General features: G+C 38.4%; 1 protein-coding gene across 11 annotated transcripts in view; it reads right to left on the reverse strand.

The window, feature by feature from the left end:
- Nucleotides 1-18,075, reverse strand: part of mef2cb (myocyte enhancer factor 2cb) — a 71,733-nt gene extending 53,658 nt beyond the window's left edge. For 5 of the 11 annotated variants that reach the window (XM_041998542.1, XM_041998539.1, XM_041998541.1 and 2 more), the window contains exon 1: nt 8,473-8,967. The gene's annotated coding sequence lies outside the window, so the exon portion shown is untranslated. Of the gene's footprint in view, nt 1-8,472; nt 8,969-10,644; nt 10,750-17,832 lie in introns of those variants that run through there. The other 6 variants (XM_041998536.1, XM_041998534.1, XM_041998540.1 and 3 more) reach the window with 4 other exon arrangements.
- Nucleotides 18,076-25,052: the final 6,977 nt, after the last annotated feature.

Consider the following 25,052-nt stretch of genomic DNA (forward strand, 5'->3'; position numbering starts at 1 on the left):
TTCTCACAAGTGCCTCTTTTACTTATAGTATCCTTTCTCACTCTATCCTTCTCTGCCCCTCTTCCAATACTCTCTCTTTTCTCTCTTTTCAAACTCCCTGTGGATTTTGCAGTGCTCTTCCTTGTTTTCGACCATCTTTCAGAACTGGGTCATCGACAGATTGTGCGGCAGCATGTTGAAGAACATGGGAGGGTGGGAAAAAAAGCATGTTCTTCATGAGAACAATCCAAGGTTTCTGTAAAAAAAAAAAAAGTAGCCCGCTTATCAAATTAAGCTGTCAAAAGCACATTAATAAAAGGCAGGACACACAATTCCCTGCACACTGAAAGTGTGTGTGTGTGTGTTTGTGTGTGGTGGTGGTGGTGGTGGTGGTAGGGTGGGTGGGGGTGGATGGAGGTTGGGGGCTTTAGAAAAAAAAAAGAGAGAGAGAGAGCGAGAGAGAGAAAGAAAGAGGGGAACATTTGCTGTGTAAAGACATAGTCCACCAAGGGCAGTAATGCTTTTCAAAGGCTCTCACTCTCTTTTTCTGGCCCACTTATAATATGATTATTGAGCTCCTATTATGGGTGGCCAAGAAGCAGAGTGTCACTCATTTAGATGGTGAATGTCTTCTGGTTGGATGCAGTAAAGATGACACTCATATTTCAGAATGACAGATAAAAGAACATCAGAGGTTAATAATGTAGCTCCAATAATCAGATAGTATGGTAAAAGAGTGTGGAGGATAACAGGATTAACCAACAACGTTGTCATTTGCCCACTTAATTAGGACAATAAAATAATTTGACCACGGGTTATCCTTTTTCAAAAATAAATAACTATCAAACTGTAAAGAGGCTCTGCTGTTATAAGTCAAGTCTACACACGCTGCTAACATCTTTTTATGAAATGATCTGTCATTTCAAAGCTTCCACAGCCTTCACAAATTTTGAGTTAAAATCATCTGTTCACAGAGTGAGAGCAGGATGTAAAAGACAGAGTGTCCAGAAGTGGAGCACAGAAAGTTAACACTGGCAGCGCTGTTCTTATGGCATTTGCTTGCGACATAAATATGAAATTACTAAGACACCTCAGACCAAAGATGGTGGAAAAGAAGGGAAACCACCCTGTGACCTTACTTGCACAGACTATGTGTTCTCATTTTGAAGACAATCTGCTGTATTCAATCTTAACACTCTACTTTAAGCCTTACACAAGGCTCAGTACTTGTGAAGAGAAATAAGTCTGTGATTTTTTAATCTGTACAAAACGTGTCAGAGTTGGTTAAGTCCTCTCATGCTTAACTACAAGCCCTTTAGTGTTTAACTCCCGAGACTGATTTTCTCACACCCTCAATCTGCATCCCATCCTGTTTGCTTGGCCCCTGAGGGGGCAGCTCTGCTGTCACCCAGAGTGGGCCGGCGGTGCATGGACGTGACGTGGAGGAACTGGGACTCTGGTGGAGGGAGGCTGGAGCCACGACAGGTATCCCCCGCACTTCCTCAGCTATTTTTAAAAGCATGAGTCCAGCGCTGGTCCAAAAATAAGACAGGGGCCATTTTTATCAACACTGATGACGGAAAATAAAGACTCCCATACTCACACATTCAAATACATACACACAAACACAAAAGAAGAAGAAACAAATCCATGTGCCCAAACAACTGAAAGTGAAAAAGTCTTCACAAGACAATGAAACTATCTATGTCGTCCTATTGAGCAAACGTGTGCGTGCACACACATACACAAACACAAACACACACACACACACTAATGCACACACATACATAGAACACAAAAGTCAATATCGAGGCTGAGCTATTTCTGTAGAGAGCACTATTTAGGAAGTGTGGGCTCGGTGCCAGTATTCTCCTCAGTATCGTCTGGCCGTCATTGCATTGGTGCTGTTATACAAACTCACCTCTTTCCTCTCTCACCCGCTCCTCACCCTTTCCACCCAATCCCCTGCTCCATTGTTACTACTCTGTGTGTGTGTGTGTGTGTGTGTGTGTGTGTGTGTGTGGGGGGGGGGGGGGGTCTTTTCTACACACACAAGGTTATTTGTTTTTCCACTGGGTCGAACCACAGTGCCAGGTGAAAGCATCTATTGGCAGGATGAAGAGAGTGGCTGGTGTGAGATCACAAGGCCCCACTCTGCCCAGCAAACCTTGAAGTGAAGCGCCGGGCTGGAGTTTCAAACAAAGTGCCCCCTCATTCATTATACATGCAACTGCACTGAAAATCTCCTTCCACAATGCCATCTCTTCTTCTTTCTCTCGCTCTCTGTCTTTCTCATTGGACCTCTCTCTTTCTCTCCATCTTCCTTCCTCTCTTTGTGCTTCGTCCCTCTTCGTTTTCTCTCGTTTTTTTCCCCAGACAGAGCATCCATAAAGTATGAATAAAATTAATGACATCACGAGCTGCACTTTGGAGGAGCCACTGTAGGAAAAAGCCATACATCACAGTGGAAGGAGCCGGGGCGAGAAAAAGAAAAAAGAAGAAGAAGAAGAAAAAAAAAAAGAAGCAGAAAAAGAAAAAAAATGACAGGGTGTGGGGTAGGCGCTGCTTCACTCTTCTCCACCCTCGGGGTGCCTTCATATTGCTGTATGTTACTGTGGTTATTAAGTTTGATTTCAAATATGGTTTTAGCTGCAAAGTTTGAACACATTTAATTTTTTTCCAGCATTTTCTCATCTTTTCTTGCATTTCTTTGTCCTGATTTCTCCTGAATTTTTATGGTCAGCTATGTGGTGTAAGTACTCACAACAGGCCTGTGCTGCACATTATTTTATAGGCTGGCCTTTGGTGTGGGAATGGCACAGATGACAGTGGAAAGGAACAGTCGTGTGGACTTTGGCAGGACAGAGTCTGGTTTAGCTGTGTGCTCTGTAACCTTGTCTTGGATAGTTCTTTTTGTGGATAGTATTTTCAACAGTGATGTTCCCTAGGGGTTCAACAGTCAATCTCCTGATTTTACAGCAGGGATTAAGGTGAAAAATTAAGCGCTGTATTTAACAGTGTACATTCTTTCTTAGAGAAGATTTAAAAAGATAAATTTATCAACCTGCTTATGGTCATTACAATTTTTGCGCATCATTGTTTCATGACAAAAGTGACACTATACAAAAACCTGACTAGGTAAAATTCCTGTGAAGTCAGGGTGAACACACATACATAGCAACATTAAGTTGAGCAGCAGCATGGACGGGGAGCAGTGGCGGCGGCAGTGGTACGGATTGTGGCAGCCGAGTAAGCCGGGATTTCAGATGGATGTGAGCTTGTGTGAGGCCATGGCACAGAGCTACCTCTGTGTGTCTCACTGGACTCCGTTGCAGAATGACTCGGCTATGTTGCAGTTGTGACAAAGATAAATTACAACCCCTGGAAGACATTTCTGCATTTTTTTCCCTCACTCACTCCCCCCCTTCTCCACACCTCTTCTCTTTTTTGTTGGCATTGGGTGCATTCCAAATGTGTCCCACACCAAAGGGAGATGGTGAAAGGGGATATGGAAGGAGGGTATCTCTCTGAAAATCTCTTATGGTGTATAAAGTTGCCCTCAACATTTACAGGTCAGGTACAGCACTTTATTCTTTTGCTACTTTTAAGCAAATGGACAGCTACTGTAGCAGTTCTACTCCAAATGAGCCCTAAAACTCACCTTAAGGCATTGCCAATAACTTCTGGACCCTTCAAAGATATAAAACAGGTATTTCAAAATTATTTTGTAACACTGCCAGTTTCTATTTGTTAATCTGAACTTAAAACTCTCTGTGATGGACATCCAAAGCAAGTGTTTGGTTGAGAAAGACACTGTACGAACAAATTTATAAACATGTTACCCTTCATTTTATCATCTAAATGATGTTAAGGTATCCAGTCTGATCTGACTTAGCCAATGTTTAGATAAAGAAGTCGTACCTCTGTTCTACTCTAAATGTTTCTCTTTCTTTTATCATTATGTCTTCTGCTCGCCGCACTCCTCCAGCTTTCTTGCCTCCCAAGACTTCCTCCCAGTCCAAATATTTCTGAGAGCAAGCCTCAAGTATGGTGAGGTGTTCTGGGTGTCTTTTTAGGTGGACTGAAGCTGACGATATGATTGTGTGGTCAGCACTGCTGAGCACAGACCACCCAGCAGGCAGCTGCTGTAATAATGACCAACAAGCCAGGCAGGAAACAGGAAACAGGATGAAGAAGGCAGGACATCCTGTTCATCTAGATCAGTGTGTTAAGCATGACATCATGAAGCATCACTCTTTAATGAAGAATACCTGATCAGAGGCCAACTGTTTTGTTGCTCCGCTCTTAACCAACAACAGCTTAAATAAATTCTGGTAAATGTTTTCTCTGTGAGCATCCTCCTTTGTTTTCAAGTACATCTGTCTTCTCAGTTTGCCTTTTCAGCCCCTCACACTGACACTGTTTTCCAGACTGCTCCATCATCCTAGACATCAAATCCAACCCTCTTCAATGTGAGAATAAAGAAAAGAAAAACATGCATTTTCATTTGAATATACACCAGCAACAACCTCGTAAAAACTGAGACAAAAAAAACAAAACAAAACAAAAAAAAAACAAAGAAAGAAAGAAAAGCACAAACATTCTAACCCACAAACACAGAGACAAGACACAAACTCGAACATGCGCACGCGTTCGCACACACCTCCCAGACACACAGCACATACTGACAGACAAACACACAAAGAAACAGCAAACACAAAGCACAGCACAGCCAGAAGTCTACTTTATGCAGAAATATTCTAAAGTGTGTTTTACAATACAATTAAACATCAAAGACTGATATATTCCTCTGTGATCTTTAACACCCAAGTGAACATACCCCACACACCCCCATCCACTTACAGCATACAGAGAAAGTTGCTGAACGTCACTGCTAATTACTAGATAGAGACAGAAGAATACTTTGCATCATTATGCAAAAACCAGGACATATTCAAATATATGCATTCTATCCACCACAAACCATTCAAGGACTGCGTTATTTACTTTGAAATATTTTTGTTATTATCATTATCATCATTATTATTATTGTTATTATCATTTTCTTAGTTCTATGATTAAATGAAGCTCTTATAAAGATGTAAAGAGACTGCTCCTGTATGGCAAAACACATTTTGATGAACATTTTTAACATGCTCAACAGTTTGGACAATGAAAGAGAGATGTGTTCATAATGGATAAAATGAGTTGAGATCTACACTTTTTTTTTTTTTGGGACAACAACAACTTTCTTTGTATTATTTTTTTAAAGGACTATGTTGAAAATTGTTTTATTATAAAGGATTTTCACCTGCTGACTAAAAAGACAAAATGACTAAAAAAGAAACAACAAAAACTATTTTAAAATAATTTCATATTTGATCATTGTTTGTGTTATATAAATACATCTGCATATACAACTAAGCCAGAATATACTGGATCCTATACTGGGATTTCTCTCAAAGGTTTAGGATATTATTCTCATAATCCAGAGGCCTTATATAAATAGAATTGTCTACAATTGCCTCTTATATTACCTTCTCATTTAAACCAAAGGGCATGAAGTCCAATTACAGTTTTCTCTAAATCTACCTCCAGATCTTGCCAACCGGCAATCTGCAAATGAATGTTTTACTGATGTTTAAATGCACAAACTCTGCAAAGTCCTTCCAAAATATTTTAAACCATTAGTGGAGAAAAAAAACTATTTGCTTTAACATAAAAATGTTTGATGTTTCCATTAAGGATAATGTTTTCAAAGATTTGGTTTTCCATGAGGAAAAAATCTTGAAACCTGCTTTCTGTGCAGTATTAAATGTCTACGAGACAGCACGGTGGTAAAGTTGACCTTTTATTTATATCTCTAATTTTTTATTTAATTTCTTTGAAAAGGTACGCTTGATGGCAAACATTCTGCAGCACTCAGAGGTAAACTTTCTCCTTTGGGTCATTAGTATCTTTATCATTTGATAAAACATGATTGATTTTAAAATCATATTTATAGGCGATATATAAAACATGTATGATTGATCTTTGCAGTAGTCTACCCAGTGCTTATTTTGCCTGAGTACTTTTACAACACATGGCAAAACCCTGTAAAACTCTAACCACAGCATACAATGTGTCCCTTCCTCTCACTTAACTAAAGCTTTACTGAGCCCCTGGTGTACAGCAAAGTGCCCTGACAATCGGCTCAATGCCCCGGCCAATCACAGGGACACGTGACCTTCTAATCCTCCTCTGTGAGAAGGGTAAGAGTGTGTTGTCACTGTTGCTTTTGTGAATCAGCGCCCAAAATCCCAAATGATTTGTCAAGAGGGAGAGGACTTAAGAGAATAAGAAACAAAAGCAGCGCAGGCCAAATAGTGTGGGTGTTGATGCGTGCATGCATTGCGTGTGTGTGTTTAAAACTGAGACAGAGATGGAATATGCTTTCGTATAGCCATTGGTGTGTGTGTCTGCTTGCTGCATGGGTAGATGTGTGTGTGTTTCTGAAGGGTCTCTGAGATTACAGAGCTTGGCTGACAGAGTCCTCTGTGTGTAATCGTGGGTCCACATGCGAGTGCTCACCTTCCTCTGAGCGGATTAACCTAACGCTAAATCCCAAGAGAGCAACAGGCCAGACAGGCCACACAGAACAACTTCATTGACGATGGTCAGAAGAGAGAAGGCCATGTGTGAAATCCTTGTAATAGACTGACATCCTGATATTTTTAATGAATAAACCATTGACTTAAAGAGATTATTAAAGGTAAAGGAGCAATGTACAGGACATTACACTCTGTTAAAACATGAAAAATTGATCTTAAATGTTATGAATACTTGAAATGGGGAGGATGTTGTTCTTCATATTGAAATAACTTAAAAAAGCATTTTAAGCAGTGAATGTATGAAGTGTGCTTTAGACACACACACATCACACTGATACGCTGTAATAGCAAGCAACACTTCACCACTTAGAATGTGGCTTTTCAGACTGTGTTGAATATATTTATGCATATCTGTATCTTTGCTTGAATAGATCAAGTTATTTTCAAAATGTTTGGAGAATATTGTCCTAACTTCAGCTCGCTTTACATCACCACTCTATTTTAAAACTTTTCAAATTAAATTAATTCTATTAGCAAAACTGGAAATTCACAAGAGCACGAGTACAGAAAGAGAGTTTCATGTTTATATTAATGAGCATATGTTAAGTGCCCACAGCTTTGTGTGTTACACAGTTGGCTTAAATCAAAAGAAAGTTTGCTGTGGCAGCTCTTTTTTTTTTTTTTTTTTTTCTTCCTTTTTTAAAAATAACATTTTAGGAAGAGTAATCCGAGATGTACCTGCATGTTTCATCTTTGGGCCTCCTGTATGCACATTTAAAACACAAATATTTTAAGTAATAATTCAGCTCTGAAGTTGCAATCTGTGAAAGCTGCCACAGGTTAATTATGTTGTCATTTTTAATCCCCTCACTGCAACAGGTTCAATTAAGCCTCATGAGACTGAACTAAGCTCACCTTGTAAATATATTACACTACTTGTAAGTCAGTTTTAATCACAAAGTCACGGAGAAGAAACTATAGCTCAGGCTGAACACGCCAAATCCTTTAATAAAACACTGATATACACTTCTATTAATTGTGTGTCTGCTTTGCATAATTTAGCATCTAAATATATCTAACAAAATGTATTTTCTTGTATTGCAGTTAGGACATGGATTAATACATAAACTCACGTTTTCTTACACATTCGTATGAAAGGGGCCAACATGTGTTGCTTAACACGGGGTAATTGTCATCTTTGGTGCACCTCAGTTTGATTCGCGAAGGCTAAAAAGAAAACATCTAAAAACCGTTATATCTACAAACTAAGGCGTTTTATGTGCATGTGCTTTCCTTCCTCTTTATTTTGAAATTGGAAACTTTCAAACTAGATCAGTTCAATACATTAAATTTTATTTACGTTATGTAAAAAAAGAAAAGAAAAATAAAGAAAGAAAAACTAAATCTTTAATTGGACCTAAAGTTTCTTCTCACTTTCTTCATTTAAAAGAAAAATGTAGGCCTATATCACAACACCGCAACACTTCCCAATGTAAGTGTAACTTTTAATGTCATGCCTGGACGCGAAAGAGAGAAAAAGTGTAGCCTATCCTGTTGAAGACGGCAGCTTTTTCAGTGTCTGTGGCTTTAGTACTGTGCGCCTGCATGTGGAAAATGTCAAGCTGCACAAGGTCGACACAGCTCTGATACAACCTAAAACACATCTTGACTCTTCTAATAGACCATAAACGGTTATTTGATGTCCCTCTGTAATTATATTACATAGCTGTCACCAGCGTTAAGTCGACAGAGGTCACAACAAATCGATACACGCAGTTGCTGTACTTTCTTGACGAGGCAGCGCGCATCAAAATAGACCCTCAAGTTTCCCTCTGAAGAATGAAAATTGCATGATGCAACGTTTCTCGTGCTGGTGAGTAGCAAGTGTTTGTGCGGTACTTACTTTGTTTGGCATGAAATCTTCTCCTGGTAATGAGAAAGAAACAGCAAGCGGTCCGCCGGTTGTTTGGTCCCGGCCGTTTGACAGGAAGGTTGAAGCCGCTGCCTGATGGGGACGGAGTTCGCTGAGACGCACTTAAAATCCAGGAGCGCAACTTAACAGAAGACGGCGCCGCGAGGAAAAAAAAGTAACGTACAGTACGTGGTGGAAGTCTCTATAATGTCAGAGAAAAGTACTCTCTCTCTCTCTCTCTCTCTCTCGCTCTCTCTCTATCTCTCTCCCTCTCTGAGATCGGACAGTGTCTGCTCTGGAGGCGGTGAGGGCGCTTCGGTAGTTCTCTCCGCGTGGGACTCGGTGGAGCGGCTGTGGCGGAGGTGGAGGCGGTGCCGGCGAAGTGCTGGACGTCTGAAGCTTGATAGTGATGTTGAGGCGCTTTTTCTGTTCCTTCCCACAATCCCGACCGAGTGTTTCCCTAAAACCTCTCTACTCTCCCGTTGCGTGGAGCAATAATCGATTTTTTTCCTCTCTCTCCTTTTTTGACTCCTGAAAGGGGGCGGTCTCACGTTTCCCAACTCTGCTTTAATGAACGAAGCATGCTTCTTAATGCTTTATTGTCGTCCGAGCCCTGATATAGTGGCCACACAATTAACTGCTCAGAGAGGACCACTAGAAGAAGATGATTGGGGGGCTTTGAACGCAGAGCCCGTTACGCATCTGTAGCCAACTTTAGAAAGTTTGTATTTAAGGAGATTTACTTTGTTTCATGCATGCTGAGGGGATTTATATCAAAAACTTAAGTCTACGCCATATAAACTACTCGAAATAAACAATTTAAATTGTTTCTGCATATTTTATAAACACAAATGGCCAAGAAAATGCGTAATAAAAATTTAATGGTTAAAGAATATGGATCACTTTATTGCAAACACTCCACTTAACAACACAAGAAACGACTGAAACACCCCTTACTCCACACTTATTTGAGGGGAAATTAGATTCTATGCCTTTTATGCATTGTCATAAAAAGTCATACAAAGTGGCACATCTTACTTTGAAAGTGCCTGAAAAAAAATCTCAGTTCCTTGGATGCTTGGTTGTCTGAGTGCCCTCTTTCTCAGACCCTAGTTACTTTCCACCTCTTGCATGCTGCCGCCAATCATTCTCCAGGACCCAGCTATATCACACAGATAAGCCCTGACACAGACAGTAAGCACTGGGGAATTACCAAGCCTTTATCCATCCAACCAAATGATCTCAAAACATCCACTCTATTAGTGTGAAGATAACAATTAAAACAGCAAGTTTGCCACTTCAGATAAGACACAGACAGGCAGTGCAGTGGCTTTCTGCAGAGAGATGTATTCCAGATAGGCCTTGTAATACCAGAGTTCTATTATACTCACATTATATGGTTGTTGTATCAGTTTAAAGATTTTACACGGCTGTCTTAATGAATGAAGTCTGTTGTACTTTACTGCACAATTAGATCACATTTTGGAGTTTTTTTTAATTATTATTTTTATCAATCTAGCTTCTTAAAAGAAAAATATCTGGTTTTGCTTAACATGGATAGTTTTTAGAAGTCTTATCTTCAGTTGAATTGAACCTTCTTTGTTTAAATATGAACGGTGAAGGCCTCCCTCATGAGCTTTGCATTGCATCAGACACCTGCAGAAGAAGCATGGTGTAAATGAACACACAGTGGCTTCCATCTCTTTCCCTTCTTCTTCACCTGTGAAGCATGAACTATGTATGCAGTCCACCACCACCCAGTTAGTCAGTCAGTCAGCGAGTCAGGGAAGGAAATGGCAAGACAACAGTTAATAAATAAATGACGCTAGCTAATCTGCTTGACAGGCGGACATTACAGCATGTAACTGAAGCTGCTGGTGTCTGATGACTCTGGATACCACCTTCACATCACCTGACCCTTTAATCTTTAATAGCATTTCCTCTGGTTCCCAGACTTCTATAATAATCAATAAAGTGTAGTCTGTTAGACACTGTGGGTTCATAAATGCAACATGGCAGATATCAGTGGCATTACATGTCAGCATGTATGAAACACTGAGCATGCAGCCTGTACAACCTTTTTCCTCTCAGACATCCATGTGTGCAACTGATGATTGTTTCACTGGCATATAGACAAGTATGGGTGTTTCTATGTAATCTTACCACATTCGGTGTTCCTTCGTCTTCCGTCTTATTTCCCTCGCTCTCTATGCAGCCGCTCTCTGCCAGCAGTTCATCGGAAAGGTCCTTTCAGTCTTTCGTTGGCACCTGGGAGGAGAAGTGAAGAAGGAAGGTGTCAGGAAACAAAGGGTGCTACCCAGGGAAATGGTAACTGTCTGTACGTATGTGTAAAATTTATGTTAACGTTACTGTAATGTGTGTGTGTATGTGTGTGTGTGTGTGTGTGTGTGTGTGTGTGTGTGCTTAATAACTGTATGAAATACAGTGAAATAAACTGGAGACTGAGGATTGAATATATTTGAATGTTGAAAAATCATTAAACGAGGCAAGTAGAGGCTCATGCATATTCATACATGACTCGTCTACTGGGACGAACCTATGGTGAAGGCATACTTACAGCTTCATTCCCTGCTCGTACATTTAATGCAAAGTTGGGAATGCTTTCTGTATGTTTTGTTCTTGGGACTATAGAGTAGGGATTTCACAACTACATCTAAATATGGCAGGACAGCTAAAAGCTTTATTTCCAGTTTATTTATGTATTGTGTACATTAAGGTGTGTCGCATTGCTATTTAAACCTGCTCAAATTAGAGTTCAGTACATTAAAAATGCATGCAAACAAATTGAGTATGCTGTGGGTTATTGCAGGTTGGGACATCTGTGTTAAGACAAAAACTTTTCTCTTTAATAAAAAAATGACCAATTCATTAGGCGTTGCCCTTCACAATGAATATGTTTCTGTATGTTCTGAATATGTTCTGAGGAGTGTGTTCAAACAGTCACATCAAAGACTGGTAAAGAAAATTTTGGTTAACAGTTTGCCAAAACAGTTATGCAATTACAATATGTCACAGTGTGTATACACACTCCTTAGGCTATTGGGTAAATGCAATTCATCGTGAGGTTTGGCATATAAAGGGAACAGGGGAAACTGCAACTGGATCTTAAGTCAAACACATAAGTGCGGTTTGCTGATATTGATCTCGCTCGGATTGTTTCTTAAGCCTCTCCTGGCAATTACTTCACAGCATGTCTCTCTCTCTCTCTCTCTTTTTCTCTCTCTAACTCTCATACACACACATAGAGACACGCAGAATGGCTTGCCTAAAAATATGTATGTTTTTGGTAAGAGAGGGAGAAAGAAAGGAATGCCTCTCTCGAGCAAAAGATAAACACAAACACATTTCCAGGGCAAACAGGAACAGCCCGGGCTCAGTGCAATCTGTTGTCGATCATGCTCACGTGAAAACACAATCTGCCTGTCACTGTAGATGATGTTGTCAAGCGCTCTGCCTCACTGCTCCTGAGAATTAGCCAGCTATTACAGAAGCACGGAAAGACACGGGGAGTAGTTGTTATATGTCAGATATATCTGTGGAAGCTCCCAGCTTTATCTGGTATTTACAGATTTTAGTTATTCTTTCTGATTTTGTTCCCTAATGAATTACAGAGACTTTTGGTGTTTTGACAGTGGATTGATGTTACACGACGCCACGACCAAAGCTTTCACAGTGGGGACAGAAAGACCTGAAGGCTATTTTAACTCTCAGACTCAGCTGTGAAGCTATAGATTTCACATTTGCGCGTGCGTGTGTGTGTAGATGGTTGTGTACTTTCTGCCTTAGAGTTTTGGGTGTCTAAAGAACATACTTAGTGTCAATATATTTTTAGACTCAAGCCTCAATGTATATTGCTGATAATTCTTTTAATAAGTATGAGTATATTCATATGTTTTTCCAAAAACTATTTTGGTCAAGAGGATGGGAAAGACAAATATAAATGAATAGAAAATGATGTTTTGAAGCACATATTTTATTTCAAGAATGCTTCAAAATGTTTTGTTTTTTTTCCTAACGAAGTTACTTAAATCTGATAAATCATACTAAAGTCTGATGTACATGTGTGATGTTTCTTTTTTCATCTTCTAGCCAATCTCTGTTCATTTTAACAGATCATATTCATGCAATTCCGTACATGTTCAGCCTAAACATCTGGGTTCAGTTCTCGGATAAAACATTCCTGCTTTAGAAGTCATCTCACACTATGTGGGATGGAAGACAGACATTTCCCTGACGATTTGCATTTAGTCTTTGTGTTAGTCATCCAAAGCCTTTTATTATACCTGATTTGAAGCTTCTTATTAATAAGATTTATAATGAAACTCAGAGGGCAATATCACCAGTAATTATGCTGCAGGAATTGTACCACTGTATATTATAATTAGGAGAGCAAAGGTGAGAAAATCTATTGTAATTAATTGAAATCATACACTCTTACATTTTTTAAATATATAAAAAACAAAGACCTTTTTGATTATGGGGAAGTATTTATGTGTATTCTTACTTGGACTTGTAGATATAATATGTAATTGTTACCACATCTCTGGCATTGATTGCATTAACCACAGTCTAATCCCTTTAATAGGCAAAAAAGAAAGAGTTAAATTAAGTTACAATAAATTTAATTGATTTTGAAAATGGCATTAAATGGTCCAAAGAGGGAACAGTTAGATGTTTATTTATTGCACATTTTCTCTTTGTTTTCCATGACAAAGAAGGAATGCAAAAAAAAAAATGCAGAAAAAATACAATAAGTTCATCCAGCTTTCTACTGCTTCCTTCATTTGTGTTTCAGTGAAACTATATGACTGATTTATTTCAAAACCACAAATTTTCATAGTGGTTAAGCTATGAAAAACACCTGGGAAACACCTCCTGCCACTCAGTCTTTACAGTAAAAATAAAAACTTGTATGAAATAAGATAGATTTACTCTAAAAATGTGATGGCTCCAAAATAACCTCTTTCCAAGAAGTGAAAGAGCACATGTGATTTTCATGTGTTTTGTTTAACCAACAATATTCTGTCTGTACACCTTTTCTACATTATGGATGAGGCACAAGCTGAACAACAAGCTCTTCTTTTGTTCTGCCTGAAGCTCCTGTTACATCACAAGAACAGCCCTGTGGTCCTGTGACTGCGCTGACTGGCTCAGGTGCAGCACTGTTGGGTGAGCTGTTGGTCAGACCTGTTGCTTCTCCACTTTCTTATACTATCACATGTGTGTGTGCTTGTAGATACCGACACATACCAACACATCTTAATTTACTTCTTGAATTTAATGAATGTTCCTAATGAGACAAACATCCAAATAACATCTGGATATTTGGAAGACAAGAGATCAGGTTGACATGCATATTTGATAAATCAGGCCTGGCTGACTAGTTCCTGCTTTTGTTTACAGTCAAAATGTTTTAATGTCATGTACATCATTAATGGCATCAGTGTGCCATCTGTTAAATATGAATTACACATTGTACACAGACACTGCAATTAAGAGTGCTGCCTGCAGGGGAGGTCTGCACTCTTCTCAGTACATAATAGCGGTATTGCACATGGGTTAACAAGAGCTATTTTTCTTCCAAAGATTAATCAGTGTCTTTAAACCTTACACATGATGTTATTTGTTGAATACCATTATGCAATATCATTTGGTGGAATTATCTAAACAATGTAAGAAAGGTCATTTCAAATAGGGATTGAATATTAGCAACTATTCTCTCACATACCAACGTTTTAATTATTTTAATTTTTATTTACTCCTTATTTCTGCTAATTCCTGCCGTGGTGTTTCTTTTAGCCATCCCTTTGTTTCTGTGTCTTCTAGATGAATAACCAACATAACTGCAATGCTTTCTGTCTGTATATCAAGGGCTAAACATTCTCTTTGTTTCCATTAGATTGCTTTGAGAAGGGAAAAAAGAAACTCACTTTCTGCTAATGATTTTTCCTCCTTTTGAATGCTTGGAAAGTAATTCCCTATGACTTGCTCCAGTGCAGACACATTAATTTCAGTGTTCTTATAGTCCTTTCTCTTATTGTGCCCTCAAACGGGGAGATTCATTTTTTTCTTCTTAGGAGTGCAAAGTGTGCCCACCAGTGTTTCCTCAAGAGCTGTAAAAGCTTTGTGAAACAGCATTATTAGAGTTACGTGTGTAGAAGTGGAATACACTGTACTTCTAAGCAAGTATCTCTAACTCATCAAGACATAGCCACGGGAACTCTGAGAGTGTCCTGGTGTGACTGGCACAGGGACACTGCCAATATGGGTTTAGGCCTCTATAAATTGGATTTGGTCTGGTATATCTTGCAGGTGCTTGACACATTTGCGATATGCAGAGTTTGGATGTGTTTAGTTTTTAACAATGCTTGTGCACCAACATTTAACACAAAGGTAAATTCCAGGACCCAAGCATTGCAGTATAATAAAATTATAAATGTTATTCATTTGACCTGATGGTGGTTGTAGTGCAGTGGTAATTTAATACTGTGACTGGTCAGCACAGCAACTTCACTCAAAAAACTGACGTATATTGACTTGTGTGACTAAATAGATTAACATCCCTTCTTTTGTAAGATTTTTTTAAATGAGAGAAGTGTGTTATCCAGTGCAGGAAAAGCTAGAAATTTGAGTCATGACTTCATGAACATGCATATGCTGCTATCATGCCGTTCATTTAAAACTTATGAACAGTAAATGGGTGTGGGCTACGTAAAAGATGCTGACATCTTTAGTAACATTGGTAATGGTAACATTGATACACATATATATATCAACAAGTGTAGTTTCTATCACTGAAGTAAATAGTGTATTTAAAGCAGAGCACCCTTGATCTTAAAAGCATATTCAGATCAAGCTTTACATAGAACTGTTAAGGTTATTGTTGCACTATTCCTTTGTATGTCACTCTTGTGGTGAGTATTTTACAGATAATGTGTTTGATTATTTAGAACTGACCCACATGTTTAGTTGAAGTTAACAGTCTGCAGTGTTTCAAATAACCATATTAGCCATGACACAGCAAAAGTTCCAGCTGCTGACCCTCCACCAATTAAAGATCACTCTGCAAGGGTATGCAGCTTCTCCCACACTCTTAACAGGCAGCTGATAACATCTCACTGTGAAAAAAAGCTACTGCAGTGGAGTATAATGTGTGTCTAAATGAGGATTCTCCAGCTCAGATGTGTGATTGCGAGGCCTAGCGACGATGTGCTCAGGCCCGTGCTACATGGTGGAACCTGGCAGACGAGCGGCAGCGTCTAAAGCTCTTTGTACCTCCAGGATCACCCCGACTCATTCTTATTCATACATGATCAGAGGGGAGGCATGCAACTGAGATTAGCCGCAGATCAAAAGAACTGCCTAGCGCCAGCGCTCGTGTTTTGTAGATTTAGGCGGCCCAGGCGCACAAGAAGTGTATCGTGGTAGCGGAGCGTCATACTGTTTTCTGGCCTCATGGTGCTCAGGGGGTAGAGAGAAAGAGAGTTATACAGGAGGATGTAACACTGCTGGAATTCTTCCAAAGTTAAATAATAAAAATGGGAAAAGTGAATAAAAGGGAAAAATACAAGCAAATTACATGCTGTTACTATAAGCCATTACAGAACTAAGATACTGGTGCTTTCCATGCCATTGCAATTGAAATTGCTCCCAGATGTGTAATTGGTTTTGTTTCTGTTATAATTTGTTTTAAACGAAATGAAATGCACTTTCTACAGTGATGGATTTTGTAACTAAAGAGCATCTGGATCAGTGGTGCCCACTAAATAACCATGGAAACTAACTAATGCCATGCCTTCTGTCAGCATCTGCAGCAAGAAGACAACAAATCAAGCAAATTACTTCTTTGTTGTATTTTCCAAACATTAATGGGAATCTTAAAAAAAAGAAAAAGAAAAAAGGTATCGGCTAATTACAATCCACTAAACACTAAACAAGCAATAATCACGAACCTCTTTAGACATACATTTAGCTAATTTCACCTTTTTTATTTTATTATTGATGACATGAAGAGCATGGCTGTAATGGCTCTATACACTCTCTCTCTTTCTCTCTCGCTCTCTCTCTCTCTCTCTCTCTCTCACACACACACACACACACTTATATATATATATACTCACAATCATGATTTTAACACTAACAATGAACAAACAGTTTTTCACTATTCATAACAGACAAATTGAAAAAAGAAAACAACAGTGAAACTAATAGCAGAGCTGAAGGGTGAACTGACAGGATGAGGCGAGTTTCAAAGGCAAGTGTGAGCGCTCGCCACCCAACAGAGAAAGAAAACAACAAGTTTCCTAAAGTCCGTTGACCATCAAAGCCGTGGAATTCAGGGGTAGAAAAGCTAATAAGTAAGAACTAAGCAGTTCCTGTGAACTGTGTCAAAGTTTCCAACTTCCAGCTTTTTTTTTTTTTTTTTTTTTTTATGGGGAGGGTAAAAAGGAAAAAAAGAAAGAAAATATGGCACGAGTTCAGATACTTGTTCAATATGTCTTAAAATTCTATAGATTCTAAAATAACATGGACTTCAAATACAAAGGTTCCAAAATCAAACTTAAGATCACTTATTCAAACAGAGTCTAAACTTAAGTATGAAATAGTGTTTTGTTTTACACAAAGTATTTAAAACATGTGGAAGTCTTAGGGGCTTGGTGGTGGTGCTATACACTAATGTTTAACTGTAGACTTAAAATTGACTCTTTTCCCAACCAGTGATATTTTAAAGCATCTTTACTTTAAAATGTCATGTTTGGTTTCAGCTAATGTTTCCTTTTGCTTTCCTTGCCAAGATGTATTATTTAAAAACCTCAGTAAATGTTAGACATTAAAAATTGCTCACAGATTATATAAGAGCAGACAATGTAATAAGTTACACCCCAATATCTATCTATCTATCTATCTATCTATCTATCTATCTATCTATCTATCTATCTATCTATCTATCTATCTATCTATCTATCTATCTATCTATATTGGCTGTTTCCTGACACGGCTGCATAATTCCAGCTCATTCTATGAGATTTTGTCTTTTAGTAAGTTAAAAGTTACTCAAAGACATATAAACTTAAACATATATATATTCAAAACAAAACACACTGGTGCAGGAGCCTCAACCTGTGCAACCTGATACATAAAATGTTACAAAACTATAATGACAATTAGGCACCAGTGTTTCAAAATGCATTTCATCAAACTGACCTGCTGTGCGGAGTGTGCTCTAAAATTCAGGTTGTTTACTTACAGAATGACATTCAGACAAGAAAGAAAAGAAAAAGAAACACATAAATAAAAAAAAGAGGGAATAGGTGTGCCGTGAAAACTCACCCGTGCCTTTTCACTGCTTCCCCAGGAAGTTACACCCTGCAGCACCAGCTGAGGCCCAATTCAAATGGTAAAAAAAGAAAAGTGAAGTTTTAAAAAGTGGATAACAAGAGGTATTTGAAAAATTAAAAAAGACAAAGAGACCAACAAAAAGTCTAAAATAAATGTCCTGCATGAAGTAAAGCCAGACCAGCTGGCTTTGAATTGAAACCCCACTCTGGGAAGTGTGTTTTCCCCCTATCTCTGCCTGAACTGAAACCAAGTCTGGTTCTTACCAACCAGCCCCACAACCCCTACCCCACTGTCCCAGCTGAATCCACCTGCCCCCATCACTCTTGAGTAAATTTAGCCTTCCAAGGGATCAGTGTCACCCTCTCCATCACGAACCCGCACACACACACACACACACACACACACATGCGCCAGACCCTTGTCACCACTGGCATATGTGCTACCCCCCAATGAAAGAATGTTGCCACCTTCACACTGGCAAAAAAAGACTAACCTTCTCCCTATACATTGACAACTGACATCTATATGGTTACAATTCTTCTCATTAGGTGTCCATTTATATTTTTTAAACAAATGTATTTCTTTTGAAGCAATTTTGCATATTTATTTCACTTGCAAGTTAACTTTCATAGTTAACTAGCAAGAAATGCCACAGTAAATTAACTGAGAGAACCCTAAGATCTCTGAGTCAGAGCTTATTTAAACAAAACCTTTTTCCCTTCAGATTCAAGATCTAGGATATCATATCATAGCTGAAAAACATATTAAAAATAACTTAACCTGGCTGTAACAAATAATCCCACACTTTTCATAACCAGAATCAGTGGACTCTATGTGAATCATAAATATATCAGCCACAGGAAGAAATTATCCAGCAATGATAGCATCTTGTCAAATGTACCAGGTGCAGTAGTATACACCTATAATTTGGTAATTATGAGCTCTTTTTTTTTTTGTATATCCATGACTAGAATCCACCTACAGTCTTATATTTTTTCAAACAACCATAGCAGGAAATGTTGTTTTGTCCTTAATACATGATAAAAAAAAAAAAATAAAAAAAAATCCATCTAAAGGAAAACTTCTGTTTCCCAAGCTGCTGGCATCATGACTGTAAGTCATTTTCCTTCTAAATGATACATTCAGCACAGTGCACGAATCAACAAGTTTAAATCATAATATCTTCAGGGAGTATTTGTACTTTAGCAGAGTTTTGTGGGGGTGGCAAAGGGGTAACTGTAATTTTATTAAATATTTTCCAGTCATGCTCATATATCTAATGCCAAAATCTAATATAATGACACTGTATGATACACCCAAATTAGTGTTTTATATATCCCCCTTAAGTCAGCTGATTTACTTAAGTGGATATTGTTGATATTAAGGAAAGATGAGTAAAATATGGATTGGTATTTTCCCAGAATACATCTAAATGAGTGGATCCTCTTAGGGAGGACATAAAACATTGGTGTCAGTGGCCCTGGATGATAGGTATTCACACTGCTGACAGTGAAATATGCTTTGTATTGATCTGGTTGTATTGTTTACATGTTTCTGGGCAAAGATAATCAACTAATCTGTTTATTTAGGGTAATTTCTGTCACCATGACTACCTGTAGGCCATACACTGAGGAATTAGTGTTTGCCCTGTCTGGTATTTACAATGACCTCATGGACAGGAATTCACTAATCTTTTTGGGGGGAATGGAGTTGGATCAATGGATGTTGGTAAGGGTTTATTTAATTATCTCAAACCTAGATGAGGGAGGGATTCAGTGTCTTGATCATGCATGGTGATACTGCAATGCTGAATCCATAAATTGCATTTCTAGTGGCGGCCTGACCAGATCAGAGTTCATCTGCAACTTCACAGCAGAAATGTAATGGCAGGGATTAAATAGAGGTTCAGCTAAAAAAGATTCAAAAAGGTTAAAAATCATGGAATGTATTTATACGAAACTTATGTCAGTGTGGTCTGTAGAATGCCTTGGAATTTATTATGGATATGGATATATTTATTAATTTATTTTGAATGAAAGGTTGTTTATTTGCATGAAAGGTATCAGCTTTACATTTGCATAACTAAATACAGTTATTGATGGTAGTGATAGTGAACATTTCATTATCTGATTTTAGCTGATGCCCGATGACTTGCATACTCAGATAAGACTTGCACATACCATGCTGTATTAACCTTCCTTCTTTTCTTTACCCTGCATAGAAATACACAACCTAGATGTTATTTAGAAAAAAACATGATAAAAAAAAAAATAATAATAATAAAAATATGATATTGGTATATCTCTAATTTTTACCTCTGCCATGGCAGAGTTTATGTTTTCAGCAGTGTTGGTTTGTCTGTCTGTTAGCAACAAAAAATAAAAAAGTTATGGACGGATTGTGATGAAATATACAGGCAATCTCAGAAATGGAACAAGAAACAACTGATTAGATTTGGGGGTGATCTGGATCTTAATAGGCTGAGGGCAGGCGTACACATCAGGGAACATCAGTGGACTTTGTCACAACTGGGTCTTTCAACAGTAAAAACAACAGGTTGCTAAGGCGTAACACCATTAGATTTTACGTGTTGATCCTCACAGATTTTTCTTTGTGTTTCCTTTAAATAGGCCGAAAGTTGCGTTGTGGTTTGTTGCCATATACATAGTTATTCCACGGACAACAAGAGATTGTTCTTTAAACTACTGAAAAGACACAAAAGCTGAGAAAAGTCTGATAACTGGCTAGTGGCTATCAAGCGTGTCAATGGTGATGATACACCGTGGAGTCCTTCAAAACATTTCACTGTTTGTTCAGATCATTTTATGGCTGATGAGTAAAATTTATTATGATATTGCTGTTTAAAACTTATGGTTGTTTTTTCGGTGGTTTTTGTGAAGTTCTCTATGTTTCTTGTTAGTAGATCCTTCACGATGTGAGTGTAGACTATATAGGCATTCGTTCATCAAAAACTTATGGAGAAAACTCCATCATACACGGATACTGGTATGATGCAGGGTTTGTTTTCGGTCAAGCTGTTCATGGTCACATGACCACTGGGTTGTGACAGAGGTTGTTGCCTGCCTATGGGGAGATAGGGATAATTTTGCCATTAGAGCTTCTAATTCAAAAACTAATTCCCCCCACAATCACTGGCAAAAAAAAAAAAAAAAAAAAAAAAAATTACTATGGCTTGGTGGAGGTCTGTGCTCTTAGGTGCTTCCAGTTCGAAATTTGGAGGCTTTATGCAGTATCTTAGCTGTTTCTTGAACTGCAGAGATCTGGGGTTTATTGTTGCCACTATCCTGGTTTGGGGGTCACAAATCTGAGTGCTTTGATTACCTTTGGAACCACCGTTGCCTTCACTCACCACAACTTTTCAACACCTTCTTCTTCTGCCTTCTTCTGTAGTTTGTCAGCCACCATGTCCAGTTGGTTAGACATTGCCAGTTTATTATTCTGGATCTCAAAGTACAACATGATCTTGGATTTGTCATTCTCCACCACCTTTTGAGATCTCTCCCACTTTTGACTTTAGTTTTTCCATCCCATACTTGGTGCAGATGCTCCAATAAACTATACCAGCCACTTAGTTTTGGCACTTGATGCATGTCGAACCTACTTGCAATGTAGTGGTAGACCTCAACCTGTATTGCTGTTCGTTAGCTGGTATTTGGCATGAGCTATATTTTCATCACCACTGGCAAAGTAGCTCAGTGGTTGGATTCCCAGACAGGGCATCCCTTCAGCAATGCTCATATTAATATGTGTGTGAGAGACAGAAAAGGAGCTAAGCTGACTTGGATGTTGGCTGGATTACCAAAGTCCATGTCAGTGTTGTGGGACCAGGAAAGTAGTGATGAGAAGTGTACTGAGAATGACATACATTAGACTAGAACTGAGAATATACATAGAATGTCACTACTAACCAAATTTAATATAAATAAATATCCAGTATCTCGGTTTTACTGTTACACCACAGAGCTTGTGCATCTACATCAGGTGTCTCCATTGCCCTTGCTTAGAAAACAACACATTTTAAAGTCTCTTAAGTATTTGTTTGTCCAATTAACCGAAAACAAGTCATAGTTTTTGTGGAAAAAACCTGATAAACCCTAGCCAATAAAAACAACAAAAATGTCTGTGTGCTTTGACAATTCATCGACAAGTGATCACACACTCACAATCCTGAATCAACTCATTGTGCATGCAGTTTTTGAATAGACGTTGGCTTAGATCTCCTAAATGATTTTCAATTAGTTGCCACCAAAAACTCAGACACACCAATCAAGCCAAACCCAACCCAAATATGCCTCCTAGAAAATAAATATCTATTCAACTGAATTATTATGTATGAACCACAGAAGTCTGTAAAACACTTTCAAAGTGTGTATTGGCTGTCACTGATTACCTTAGTGATGCTTCTTTATCTTTTTGATTCTATAAGTGGTTAATATGTGGGTTTAATATGTGTAACTGCTAGCAGTAAGCATGACATGAGGATGTCTGTAAGCAATTATGGAATTTATTGCTGGTTTTGATAGAAGGTCTTGCTGAGTAGAACTATTTAAAATGTGATGCAATCTTGTTAATATAAAGTAGATTTTAGTTAAATTGATCTAACTTTAATCTGAGACCATTTCCAACTCACATCCTTGGATACTGACATTGTGCTCCTTTTGAAAAATGCTCTCAGTATGAGAGGAAAACTATAGTCTGGTTTGTTGCAAACGGAGAGAAATAATAGGGTTTTGAAAAGTCCAATAACAGTACAGTCAAAACTGCAAACCTACCAGAGAAAAATATTAAGAAAAATCTTTGTTTTATAATGAAACACTTGTATAATAACTTCCATTTAGTTGTTTTTTAATTTTGCAGTATGGATGTATTTTCAAATAAGTGTGTCACTCAGGGTGAGATTTTGTATCCTTCTTGCTCACAACACTGTGAGCTATGCCAGTGGTACAACACAAAGTGTTGTCAGCTAAAAGGTGACAAGAGTTCCACAGGAAACGTGGCGTGACGTGTCCTCTATAAACTGCTTGCGCTCTGTTTTCTTTTTTTCTGTTGGTTTATCATTAAATCATCAACAGAAAATTAAAAATAATTATAATAATGAACCCACTGACAGGTTTATGTAACTTTGGGTGGATTTATGAGTGCTTGTATAACAACTCCACAGTAGTCTGGGACAGCACTACAGTCTGGCTCAGAACTGCTGATTATGAGAATCATGTATGAATGCATGCATGTGTCCTGGTATGTTAGTTTTTTAGATTTGTAAAAGTAAAAACACAGGAGACTGTAGAGGAACTGAAGCTTTTGCTAGAGACTTAAGTGAGTTTGAGTGTGGTTATAACCTCACTGGGAGTTTTATGGGTATGGCTACAAATTTCATTTGGACCAATGGTAATTTTCAACGAAAAAGTCATGGACCTGATGAGGCAAAATGTCATTTCTGGGGTGCTAAGAAAGGGTAGAGTTTTTATCCAGGTCAAGTAAACATAATTAGCATATTTTGTTATTCAAAAAGCATATTTATGATATTTTGTTAAAATGTATTCAAAAATCCAATACACTTTATAAAACACAAATACAGTATTAGGAAAAAGGAAGAAGTAAGCAATCTTAGATGTCCTTCAAAAAATAATGTTTTATTCACATTATGTCACATACAGAAGTCATCTCTACTTCGATTCTCTGTGCAGTGATAGTGGTCATTTAATTGATCTTTTTAATGATTTCCATCACTGTTGTGTGCATCCAGGTTGCATAAGCTCAAGCTTTTCATTACAGCAAAAACTGTTTTGACAACTTAACAGAGCAAGCTTTTTTCTTGTCTCTGCATTTTGAGCAGGTGAAGAGTGAAGACATCTGCAAGCAATAAGCCTTATATGTAACAATTTACTGGACAAAACTTGACTAAATTCTGCAGACAAATATCACCAGGACAGCCTCATGAGTGCATGTAGAAAGCACTTTGTTCCCTCCCTCACATCTTTACCAGCAAAACTGCAGCTTTCATGTGAATTAACAAGCTTAAGTTTTTTTTTTTTTTTTTTAGAGTTTTGCATTTTAAAGTGACTTCTAGCCATTTTGCATGTTTGTAGTCATTTTTTTTTTTTTTTTTACTAATATCCATCCATCCATCCATTTTCTGCCACTTATCCAGGGTTGGGCTGGGGCTAAGCAGTAAAACCCAGACTTCCCTCTCCCCAGCAACATTCACCAGATCATCCGATGGGGATCCCGAGGCATTCCCAAGTCAGCCGAGAGATGTAGTCTGTCCAGCATGTCCTGGGTCTTCCCCGGGGCCTCCTCCCAGTGGAACGTACTCAGAACACCTCACCAGGGAGGTGTCCGGGAGGCATCCTGACCGGATACCCGAGCCACCTCACCTGACTCACCTCGATGTGAAGGAGCAGCGACTCTACTCTGAGCCCTCCCGGATCACCGAGCTTCTCTCTCTATCTCTAAGGTACAGCCCGGTGACTCTGCGGATAAAACTCATTTCGGCTGCATGCATTCACAATCTAGTTCTTTTGGTCACTACCCTCAGCTGGTGACCATTGTGGACAACCAGAGATATTATTGCACTATTATTGAACTTTTTCACTACTATAATTACTTAATTATACTTAATAATTACTTTACACATACACATGGACACCAAGTAAATCATACAGGTTATGAAAAGATTAATGAAACAGAAATTACTGATGCATTTTTTTCAGTTTGTGAACTTTCTTCTTACAGTTACTTAAATTAAATCATGCAAGACTACGACAGGGAAATCCATTAAGTAACAGATATCTGTTATGTGACGATACCTTCAGTCGGCTCTTTGAAATATGTTCGAGGCCAATCAGAAATCCTTGGTTTAATCTGTAACAATGTGCAGTAATTTTAGATGCTGTTAACTGCCTCAGCAACTATATATTTTTTTTAAATGTAGTGGAATAGAAATGATATATTTTTCTCAGGAATGTAGAGGGGTGTAAGAACAAAATGGCACAAAATGGATAACCTATTCTTTTACCAAACAGTACAGTGCAAGAAATGAACTGACTTCAACGTGTCTGCCCCCACCTCTGCTCCACACAAGGCCGCTCTGTGTGTGTTCAGCTTTGTAGAACGATGGGAGGCCGTAGCACACAATCACTACTGAGCACATACCTTTCTGTCCCACAGCCCTCCAGCTCAGACACGAA

The sequence above is a fragment of the Melanotaenia boesemani genome, chromosome 11 (assembly GCF_017639745.1).
Source record: "Melanotaenia boesemani isolate fMelBoe1 chromosome 11, fMelBoe1.pri, whole genome shotgun sequence".
Classification (NCBI taxonomy): Eukaryota; Metazoa; Chordata; class Actinopteri; order Atheriniformes; family Melanotaeniidae; genus Melanotaenia; species Melanotaenia boesemani.